Below are 12,407 nucleotides of genomic sequence, written 5' to 3'. Positions count from 1 at the left end.
ACAACAGGTTCTCTGTTTTGCCGCCAAAGACATACAAGCTGGGGGTTGGGGGGGGGGGGCGCGGTGTGTCGCGCCATGGAAAATTATTATAATAATTTAAATAAAACAATTACAATATTCCAAATACACCTTATATTAAGCTGAACTCTAAATAAAGAAATTCCCTGTCCAGAATAGTTAACTGTATTGCCACACTATGTATATAGCTACATAAGCGTACATACCTACCTACCCACACATTATATTAAACTCACCCATTACGTATAGACCTATATGCGCACATGCAATATCCTAAGCATGCTCAGCCCATTTAGTTAGGCTGTGCACTGTGAGAAGGGTGGAGGACAGTGCGGTGTGTGCAGTAAGCCGCGACAAATCTCCCGGCTAACGCACAGATACGGTGTACCAGAACCAAGCTCAGTACATATATACAAAAAACTACCCATTAACACATAAACTACCAGACAGGTTCCCATTAAATATACAATGAATTTAAAACAATTCCATCTGCCCTGCAATTTTGTTATTCTAAATATATTCTATATAATTACAGCTCCAGAACCAAGCTCATTACATAAATACAGCACCAGAACCAAGCTCAGTACACAAATACAGCACCAGAACTAAACTCAGTACATAAATACAGCACCAGAACAAAACTCAGTACATATCTACAATACCAGAACCAAGCTCAGTAAATATATACAACACCAGAACAAAGCTGAGTACATATATAAAGCACTAGAACAAAGCTCAGTACATATATACAGTACCAGAACAAAACTCAGTACATAAATAACCAGAAACAAGCTCAGTACATACAGTGAAGGAAATAAGTATTTGATCCCTTACTGATTTTGTAAGTTTGCCCACTGTCAAAGACATGAACAGTCTAGAATTTTTAGGCTAGGTTAATTTTACCAGTGAGAGATAGATTATATAAAAAAAAAACAGAAAATCACATTGTCAAAATTATATATATTTATTTGCATTGTGCACAGAGAAATAAGTATTTGATCCCTTTGGCAAACAAGACTTAATACTTGGTGACAAAACCCTTTTTGGCAAGCACAGCAGTCAGACGTTTTTTGTAGTTGATGATGAGGTTTGCACACATGTTAGATGGAATTTTGGCCCACTCCTCTTTGCAGATCATCTGTAAATCATTAAGATTTCGAGACTGTCGCTTGGCAACTCGGATCTTCAGCTCCCTCCATAAGTTTTCGATGGGATTAAGGTCTGGAGACTGGCTAGGCCACTCCATGACCTTAATGTGCTTCTTTTTGAGCCACTCCTTTGTTGCCTTGGCTGTATGTTTTGGGTCATTGTCGTGCTGGAAAACCCAGCCATTTTTAATGTCCTGGTGGAGGGAAGGAGATTGTAACTCAGGATTTGACGGTACATGGCTCCATCCATTCTCCCATTGATGCAGTGAAGTAGTCCTGTGCCCTTAGCAGAGAAACACCCCCAAAACATAATGTTTCCACCTCCATGATTGACAGTGGGGACGGTGTTCTTTGGGTCATAGGCAACATTTCTCTTCCTCCAAACACGGCAAGTTGAGTTAATGCCAAAGAGCTAAATTTTAGTCTCATCTGACCACAGCACCTTCTCCCAATCACTCTCAGAATCATCCAGATGTTCATTTGCAAACTTCAGACGGGCCTGTACATGTGCCTTCTTGAGCAGGGGGACAATGCGGGCACTGCAGGATTTTAATCCATTACGGCGTAATGTGTTACCAATGGTTTTCTTGGTGACTGTGGTCCCAGCTGCCTTGAGATCATTAACAAGTTCCCCCCGTGTAGTTTTCGGCTGAGCTCTCACCTTCCTCAGGATCAAGGATACCCCACGAGGTGAGATTTTGCATGGAGCCCCAGATCGATGTCGATTGACAGTCATTTTGTATGTCTTCCATTTTCTTACTATTGCACCAACAGTTGTCTCCTTCTCACCCAGCATCTTACTTATGGTTTTGTAGCCCATTCCAGCCTTGTGCAGGTCTATGATCTTGTCCCTGACATCCTTAGAAAGCTCTTTGGTCTTGCCCATGTTGTAGAGGTTAGAGTCAGACTGATTAATTGAGTCTGTGGACAGGAGTCTCTTATACAGGTGACCATGTAAGAGAGCTGTCTTTAATGCAGGCACCAAGTTGATTTGGAGTGTGTAACTGGTCTGGAGGAGGCTGAACTCTTAATGGTTGGTAGGGGATCAAATACTTATTTCTCTGTGCACAATGCAAATAAATATATAGAATTTTGACTATGTGATTTTCTGTTTTGTTTTTTTAATATAACCTATCTCTCACTAGTAAAATTAACCTAGCCTAAAAATTCTAGACTGTTCATCAGCAAGGGATCAAATACTTATTTCCTTCACTGTATATATACAACACTAGAACCTATCTCATTACATATATACAGCACCAGAACAAAGCTCACTACATAAATACAGCCCCAGAACCAAACAGTACATATATACACTACCAGAACCGATCTCATTACATATATACAGCACCAGAACCAAACTAAGAAGATAAATACAGCTCCAGAACCAAATTCAGTACATAAATACAGCCCCAGAACCAAGTTTATTACATACAAACAGCTCCAGAACTAAGCTCAGTACATAAATACAACACCAGAACCAAGCTCAGTGTAGCGGTCGTGGTCCGCCGCCTCTCCGTGCCTGCTGACGGCTGCGACAACAGACCCCTCTCCTCCTGCCGACGTCTACCTCCTCGGAGATACCAGCACATGCGGTCGTTCTGCCCTGTAGTGTCCACTAGGGTGTGCGTGCGTGCTCGTTCCCGGTCTTAAAGGGCCAGCGCGCGCACATGCAAATAATCATTAATTATCCCCAGATCACCCTGAATTATAAAAAGGGCCCTGCTCTTTCACTCCTTGCCTGAGCGTTGTTGTGTATTCCTATGTTAGACTTAGCAAATGGTCCCTTAGTGTTATCCTGTTCCAGTGTTCCCGTATCCTGCTTCCTGTATCCCATGCTGTGTTTGTTCCTGTGTCTTATTCAGTGTTGTGTCATCTGCCATGCCTGCTGTAATACACCACGTCTGGTATCATCTGCCACGCCTTCTGTATATTCCACGTTTGGTATCATCCGCCACGTCTGGTGTCATCTGCCATGTCAAGTTCCATCTGTGCCAAAGCCTCTGCTACTGTCTGGACTCTTACAGGTACTCTTGTACTAAGAACTTTGCATAGACATTAAAGACTGTTGTTTGGCCAGCTGCTACTCCGCTACGGCGGTTCGGCCTAGTGGGTCCAAATACCCACAAATTGTGACACTCAGTACATATATACAGCACAAGTACAAATACAGCTCAGTACAGAGATCATTTGCAAATTCAGTTTAACCCCTGCCATATAAGTTTGTACGACATAAAACTTCACTTCCCAGTATGGCCTGAACAATCGTAAGGATATGAGGTAACAAGGAAGTTGAATCCAGCGCTTGGGTAGAGATAAAATGGAACGGTTTTCCAAGTTTAATAGTTTTTCGTTAAAAGTCCAATAAGGTATGATCCTGGTGTGTAGGACAATGGGGGATATAATCCTTTTGAGCCTACGCGTTTCGGACGATAACGACGTCCTTAGACTTGGCTGTAGTGTGATTTGAAACTGGCGCGCTGGCGAATTTATGCTATGTCCGGGGTAACAGCTGAATCCTGATTGCGTTCCACGACTCTGGGAGTCACGTGGAACGCAACCCGGAAGTGGGATGGTATTGGCGTTGAAAGCGCCCACTCTCGTATCTAGTGAGTACTGATTGACAAAATTACATCTTGATTAAGAAGCATCTTGAATGTCACTTGTTTAGTAATGTTTTAAAATTTTGACTCGTTAGCAGGGTATAAGATGTCAGTGGAGACTTGTGGTATAGATCGTAATTTACAGTCACATGTGCGTTCCAGGTCTCGTCATATGGAACGCAAACAAACAAGCCGGGTCATGACGTGTCTATCTCGGTGAGAAGTGCCATCCTGGTTCAACTATGTACAGTAAGTCAATATTTAATTTCTTCAGAGTTCCCATGGATTTTGAGATAAGTGATGCTTTGTTGGATGTAATAGTACTAATAATACTAGAGCTGTTAATATGGCTAATTACCATTGTGAGGAAAAAATCATAATGTTAGCATGGCCAGTTTAGAGATACCTTGCGTATCTGAAATTCGGTTACACTAGTTTGGATCAGAGGATCAAACTACCAGTGGTCAGCCCACACTAATTCTCCAACAGAGTAATCAATTCTCCCAAATCAAGAACTTAGTAAATCAATACTTACCGATTCTTATGGAGGACGACAGTCTGCGCACCATCTTGGCAGGAGGAGTTAGAATAGTAGCCCGCAAAGCACCGTCCCTAGGTAGTCTCCTCTCCCCGTCCTTTTTCACTTCAAACGAAAAAACAAAAACAACATGGCTAGAAACAAAAGGTTTTTACAAGTGTGGCCAACACCCCTGCAAGGTTTGTTCCTATGCGTACCCCACAAAATTTTTTAGCAACTACTCAAACAGACACATTCATCATCCAAAATTACATCAATTGTAATACTGAATCTGTTATTTATGTAATTGAGTGCACAGAGTGCCATCTGAAATATGTCGGCTGTACAAACCGGAAATTAAAAACTAGAATACTGGAACACCTTAGTTACGTAAGAAATCCGAATATTCTCAATGTCTCCAACGCATCGAAACACTTTATATATCAACATAACAGGGCAACCAAAACCTTTCGTTGCTACGCTATTGAAAAAATTCATCTGTCTAAAAGAGGAGGAGATATAAAAAACAAAACCCACCTAAGAGAAGCTTACTGGATCTATAGATTAAAAACAAGATTTCCAGATGGCCTCAACCTAAGAAATTGGAACTTATGTTCCAATATTAACTTAACAGTGAGGTAACCAGTGTCCACTACCTCTCTCTACACAGTCATAATAAATGTATTACATGATCAAAAAGTACGTTCAACATCTTGTCCTCACCAGAGCTTCTCCAAGTCACTTATGATCCTAAAACCACCCCTTGTGGTGCATGCATAATATATGCTGATTGACATGCACAATACCCCTACATTATCAATTTTAGCCTTCACTTTTACCTTTCCTTACCTTTGCACCCCTTTTTTGATCCTCTGATCCAAACTAGTGTAACCGAATTTCAGATACGCAAGGTATCTCTAAACTGGCCATGCTAACATTATGATTTTTTCCTCACAATGGTAATTAGCCATATTAACAGCTCTAGTATTATTAGTACTATTACATCCAACAAAGCATCACTTATCTCAAAATCCATGGTAACTCTGAAGAAATTAAATATTGACTTACCTTACATAGTTGAACCAGGATGGCACTTCTCACCGAGATAGACACGTCATGACCCGGCTTGTTTGTTTGCGTTCCATATGACAACGAGACCTGGAACGCACATGTGACTGTAAATTACGATCTATACCACAAGTCTCCACTGACATCTTATACCCTGCTAACGAGTCAAAATTTTAAAACATTACTAAACAAGTGACATTCAAGATGCTTCTTAATCAAGATGTCATTTTGTCAATCAGTACTCACTAGATACGAGAGTGGGTGCTTTCAACGCCAATACCATCCCACTTCCGGGTTGCGTTCCACGTGACTCCCAGAGTCGTGGAACGCAATCAGGATTCAGCTGTTACCCCGGACATAGCATAAATTCGCCAGCGCGCCAGTTTCAAATCACACTACAGCCAAGTCTAAGGACGTCGTTATCGTCCGAAACGCGTAGGCTCAAAAGGATTATATCCCCCATTGTCCTACACACCAGGATCATACCTTATTGGACTTTTAACGAAAAACTATTAAACTTGGAAAACCGTTCCATTTTATCTCTACCCAAGCGCTGGATTCAACTTCCTTGTTACCTCTGTTCCTGTATCGTGTGCCGTCACGAAGGATCCGGGCGCTGACAGCGACACTTACCATTGTGTCAGGTGAGCTGGAGGATTCCTCCCCTTGTTTCCTTACCACAATCGTAAGGATATGTTGGGAATTGCTGTTTCACAAAAAAGAACCATACGCCCATCATCTCGCTGCAGATCATACAGTGACTACAGTACTGACCAAAGGTTTATTTACGGGTCGCACGGGTGAATAAACCTTTGTTCCTTTGGATGTGCTGCCTGGATCTCTTCTTTGTACATTGGTGACTAGGACAGTTGGATCCAGTCCTGTTGGGCTCTGCACTCCGTATTTCCTCACAGGTGAGGTCGTCTCAGATTGTAGTCATTCGTTTTCTCTTTTCTTTTCCTTCCGGTCCAGACCTCCATGATGACGCCTCCTGGCCACGAACCATTTCTGCAGAGTTTGCCGCTCAAATGTCTTCAGCTCCTCACGTTTCCATACACTGTGCCCATGAATAAAATTGGGAAAAACACTGTAAACACCACACACAGAGTGCCCCCTGTAAATAGTGCCACTCACAATGTCTTCTGTAGATAGTGCTCCCCACACCGTCCTCTAGCAATGCCAGTCCTCATCCAGCGAAACGATGCAGCGGCGCGATGACGTCACCGACTGCATCATTGCTAAAGTGCCGAATGGCTAGGCATCCTGTGCCTCACCAGGCAGCGCTAGACAAATCAATTGTATCCGCGGATACAATTGTGGGGAGGAGTCCGGTTCCGGGTTCCCGCTTCACCCCGGGTATTCAAAAATTAGAAGGGCAAGGTACAGGGGGAAATATCTACAGGGGACTCTGGGTGGGCCCTATTTACAGGAGCCCTATCTACAGGGGACAATATATACAGGGTACTCTACAGGTGGCACTATTTACAGCCTGTAGACGACAGGGGGCACTAAATACAGGGGACACTATATACAGGGGACTCTACGGGGGGCACTATCTACAGGGGGCTTTATGGTGAGCACTATCTACAGAGGGCTCTATGGGGGGGCACTATTTACAGGGGGCTCTATGGGGGCATGGGCCTCTACCTTGCTACGCCCCACAAACTGAAATCTACGCTAGCTAAGAGCTGGCGTAGATTTCTGCTATAATGTGCGCATGTTTTGTGGCAAAATTATAACAAATTTGTTGGCCCGTTGTGGCCACACCCCCTTTCCACAAAAGTGGCGTAAAAAGGCCAAAAGACTTTTAGGCTCTTTTGCAACTTTTCTACGCCTGCCCTTCCCACTACGCCGTGCCAACTTTTTAAAAAGTGTCAGAAACAGCGTAAAAATAGAAATTTTTTAGCACAAAGCTAAAAAGAAAACTGGTGTAGAGGGCTTTATAAATTTCCCCATTGGGTTCTGTCGGGCAATGTTGTTCTGTTTCTGCGATGGAAAAGAATAAGTAAAATACGAGCGCAGATGTGAACAATGCTACATTAAACTTGTACGTTTGAAGGCTCCAGTGGCATCTGTCACCTACACCCAGTACCCTCCGGTCACTCACTATGAGGAGAAGTAGCGCCAGCGCCCGCTGTCACAGGCCCCCCACATCATAGCGACACCTTTTGGGAGACTTTTTTTCTTTGCCCGGGGAAGTACCGGTGAGAACTGTCCATAAATAGACAGTTAAGTCAACATGTCTTCCCTAGGCAGAGATAAAAAGCAGTTGAAGTCCCTGGACAGAGCATCTCGGCATGTGCTGGAGTCTCCCAAGAAATTTCCAACTGGGGGGGCGGGGGGGGGGGGGGGTTTGCAGTCATCCCTGAAGAATGGGGCGGTGCTGTACAAGCTGGAAAGCAGGGATCAGCAGCAGCCTGGGCTTCAATGTGTCATCAGCGAATCTCCCCAGAAAGGAAGGAATGGGCTGTATTTGGGTGACCCTGCATTGGCTGCCCCTGTCCCCTTGTTCTTGCAGTATCAAGCTGTATCCTCAGTACCAGGGGTGTGCGGAGCAGCAGGACCACTACCTTTTCTCCTCCCCCTCCTATTCTTGGCTGTCCCTTGCAAGCCCCCCTTTCATAGCTGGGCCCTGGCACAACCTGCTGTGAACTAGGAGGAAACTGAGCATTATGCTAGGAATCCTGCCAGAAGGAGCCACGACATATTACTATGGTAGTGTGGAATTCTGGCCTCAAATACTTTGACCACAAACAATAATTCCTGGACTGTGCCCCTAAAGTTATACTACAATAACAGTGACAAACACAGTGCCCAGGGGCGTATAGAGGTTGCAGTGTACGGTTTAATACGGGGGTCAGAAAACACTCTGCTCCTCCTTACTCCTGCACTGATCTTTTTCTCTGCCAGAAAGTAACCAGCACTGCTCGCATGTCACACTTCCTCTTCTTGCTCTGATCAGCATTGGGACAGTATTATTTGTCATACCGCAGTCTCAAGCCACTGCTGTTGGACAGAAACCAGGCTGCACAGGAGACTTGTCTGCTCTGATGCATACCCTCCAAGTGTACCAGGTTTGGTTATATAGTGCCAAATTTACCAGTGCCGCCTTTACAGATTTATTTTTCAATTCAGATGAATCGACTGCCTTGAAAAAAAAATCCAGGGAAATAGCTGCAAACATTTTGTCGCTATTCCTGGCGCTGTATGGGGGAATGTCTGGCTCTGTATGGGTTCATATCTGTAGCAGGCATTCTAGGGGGGAATCTGAATCTGAATCTTAGGCTGGATTCACACGAGCATGTTCGGTCCGTAAAGGACGGAACGTATTTTGGCCCGTACTGAAAACATGATTACAGTACTGGACAGTTGTCCTGCAGAGAGGCAGGGACTCCTAGCATCGTACATAACTATGATGCTAGGAGCCCGGCTCCCTGCACTGTGTTCAGTCCGGGACTTGCGGCCGAATTACGTTCCGTCCTTTACTGACCGAACATGCTCGTGTGAATCCAGCCTTAGGCTATGTTCACACGGAGTATTTTGGGGGAGGAATATCTGCCTCAAAATTCCGTTGGGAACTTTGAGGCAGATATTCCTCTCCCTGCACGCCGATTTTCGCGGCAATTATCGCGCCGTTTTTCGCCCGCGGCCATTGAAGTCAATGGGAGGTCCGAGGCGGAAGCGCCCGAAGATAGGGCATGTCGCTTCTTTTTCCCGCGAGGCAGTTTTACTGCTCGCGGGAAAAAGACGCCGACGCCTCCCATTGAAATCAATGGGAGGCGTTCTCGGGCCGTTTCTGCCGAGTTTTGCGACGCGGTTTCCGCGTCAAAAAACTCGGCAAAATACCCCGTGTGAACATAGCCTTAGAAGGCACATCTGGAACATCTGAGCCAAGCAAACACTGTTGAGAAAACCCCAGGAAAGCACCTTGCTCTACCCAGTATGAGTCGCACCTCAAATGGAGTGTGGCTTATGCAAGTTTGCATATAAAAAAGGCATTTTTATGTGTGTTCCTGGGCAAAAGAGGGGTGCCGTTAATTGTGTATTATGATTTGGGATACCAAATGTGAGAAGCACATCATGTTTCAGTATTTAATAACACGTTTGCTTTTATCAGTGAATATTTACTGTATAAAAGCTGTAATGCTCCTACGCAACTATAATTCTAGTGCTTTGTAAAACAGCAATAGAAAATGTGTTTGGAACTGTTTCCTAGCTATAGAGATAAGGCTACATTTACCAAGATAAAAGCATTAGGAAACAAATAACTTGTCACACAGTGCTCTAAATCATTCCAGTAGACTTTATAATCTATTGTGTACTTATTCTAGTACTGTATACTGCTAGAAACTATTCAAATATACTAGATATGTTCAGAGCATTCAGGGCCTCTGTCGGCAGTCCCGGTAGATTTGACAGCAAGAATAGTGCTGCATGCAGTGTTATTCTTCCCATCAAAACGACGGAACCCAACGGACCCCATTGTAAGTCATTAGTGTCTGTCGGGCGCTAGTGGTATACATCGTGTGACTGATCTGACTATTCGTCATGGGCCCAAAATGTTGTCTTGTCAAAGGTTTAGAAATTCTGTGGCCAGCCCTGCCTCTGCTTAGTGTTAATAACAGGTATCTCTCTCACAATCCAGTGTTTTCCTACGCCATATGGCCATATTGTTCCTTCTGGGTTTGACCCCTGGAAGCACATGCTAATAATAATACATTCACAGGATGTCTTGCTTTTTACACTATGCTTCTGCCTCAGCAACAGCACTTTTCATTGTTCTGTACCTTAGGCTGTGTTCACATTATGTCAGAGCACTATGTGCGAGTTATACATTGGGAGGATCTAAGGCATACAGTAGGATACGTCATAGGACCCCCTTGTAAAATAAATTATACCGTGATGTAATTTTTTGCTCTATACCATTGTATCGAATAGCGTAGTGCACTAGTTTACTACGCTATTATATACGGCAAAAAACAGTGTGTGCTGATGTTTGCCAAAATTACACACTTTTGACATGCACGAGTTTAATGGGGGCCTTTGAATGTGTTTGACATATGTGCCAGGAGTTTTCAAGTCACCATGACTCTTTGCTTGATTCCTGGAATCTACATTTTTCTAATTTTAGACTCTACCTAATACTTCATATTATCACCTTTAGTTTCACATGTGGTATTTCTAGGTTTGTCCTGAGTTTATGGCATCTGTTCTATTTCTGGTCTCTTATTCTCAGATTAAGGCCACATTCACACGAACGTGTTTTTGCGGGCGCAATTCCCCCGAAAATCTACGGGAGAATTGCGGCCCCATTCATTTCTATGGGGCCATGCACACGACCGTAGTTTTTACGGTCCGTGCATGGCCCGGGAACCCGCACCGCAGAAAGAATGGGCATGTCCTATTACGGCCGTCTTCTGCGGTCCGGGCTCATTGAAAACAATGACGGCGGCCATGTGCATGTCCTACGATTTGCGGGCGGCCCGCGGCTGACAGTCCGCAGCCGGCCGACCCGAAAATCACGGCCGTGCACACGGCTACGGTCGTGTGCATGAGGCCTAACTGATTTTATTGGAGAGAACCCACAGGCAATAAACTATGGATGACACTTATGAGGCCTATCCCCACTACAATGGCATCCTGTTGAAGACTGGTCACTGAATTTAGAAAACCATGCTTGCCGCTGGCCTCACAATGACCCTACCTTAAGATCATAATTTTTTTCATAAGAACTTTAGGACAAACTGGCCACCATTTTAAATCTGCCAAGGTTATGACCACTCCAATAAAACACTGCTTAATATATTGCAGGCCACGATCCTATCATTCCCATAAAATTGGCAAATACATATATCACAATAGAAACTATTGTGCTCCAAGTGCATCTAAACTATCTGATACAGGTCATTTTGGAGTACTTGTCAATATTTTGTATGGTACAAAATGTGTCATTACAGCATCATACAATTCATACAATATATGCATGTTTTCTTTTTTATGTATTTGTTTCTATATGGCTGGTGTGAACCTGTTTAGGCTTAGTGGGCCCCTTTGCGGGGAAACTCACGACAGCAGTAAAACGGCAGAAAATGGAAGTTTGTGTCCCCATATAAAAGTTACACCCTGTTTATGCCCAATATAGAAGTTAGGCTCCCGAGTTTGTGCCTCCATATAAAAGTTAGGCCCTGTTTATGCCCCATATAGAAGTTAGGCACCCAGTTTGTGCCCCCATATAAAAGTTAGGCCCCCAGTCTGTGCCCCCATATAAAAGTTAGGCCCCCAGTTTGTGTCCCCATATATGCAGTGCCCTGTGTAGCTAGTGCCACAGTGCCCTCTGTATATAGTGCCACAGTGCCTTCTGTACATAGTGTCAAAGTGCCCTCTGTATATAGTGCCACAGTGCCCTCTGTAGATAGTGCCACACACACCCCCTTATAGATAGTTCTACACCCACCCACTTGTAGATAGTGCCACACCCCCCCTCTATATAGTGCCATACCCCCTTGTAGATATTGCCACACCCCCCTGTAGATAGCACCATTGGGGATCCCTCTAGGAGTGGAATCCCCAGCCAGAGCGTTGCCCACACTCTGTCCAGGGATTCCCCACCTGGAGCAGCCCCTGACGTCACTGTCCATATATGGGCCCTGACGTCACTGTCCATATAGGGGCTATCGGCAACGCCCTGGTCAGGGATCCCACTCCAGGAGTGACACCAGGGGCTCCTCCAGGAGCGGATTCACCGGCCAGAGCGCCTGGCCTTTACTAATAAAGGCCAGAATTGATAAAGGACAAGCGCTCTTTCGGCGCTAACAATAAGTCGCTTGGTCAACATGTGTTTAACTTATTCTATGTTTTTTTTGTGGGTGAAAACAATGGCATTTCTCTAGTAACATTTGCACAAACGTAAGGCTGTAGGTGGCATATTTTTGCCTTTGATTGCTTACAAAGTATTTTACCATGTAATACTATTGTATTATATAATCCATCCTTTTAATACAAATGGAATTAGGATTGAATTTAGAGGTGTATACAAGCAGACGTCAGACAAAA

General features: G+C 44.2%; 1 protein-coding gene across 1 annotated transcript in view; it reads right to left on the bottom strand.

Annotated features, from left to right (window-relative positions):
- The window catches only part of RNF13 (ring finger protein 13), a 200,688-nt gene that overhangs the window by 105,679 nt on the left and 82,602 nt on the right, over positions 1-12,407 (bottom strand). The window lies entirely within an intron of this gene.

This window comes from Rhinoderma darwinii, chromosome 4 (assembly GCF_050947455.1).
Source record: "Rhinoderma darwinii isolate aRhiDar2 chromosome 4, aRhiDar2.hap1, whole genome shotgun sequence".
Taxonomy (NCBI): Eukaryota; Metazoa; Chordata; class Amphibia; order Anura; family Rhinodermatidae; genus Rhinoderma; species Rhinoderma darwinii.
Note: the sequence above shows the minus strand (reverse complement) of the source record. Positions and strands in the feature narration are given on the sequence as shown.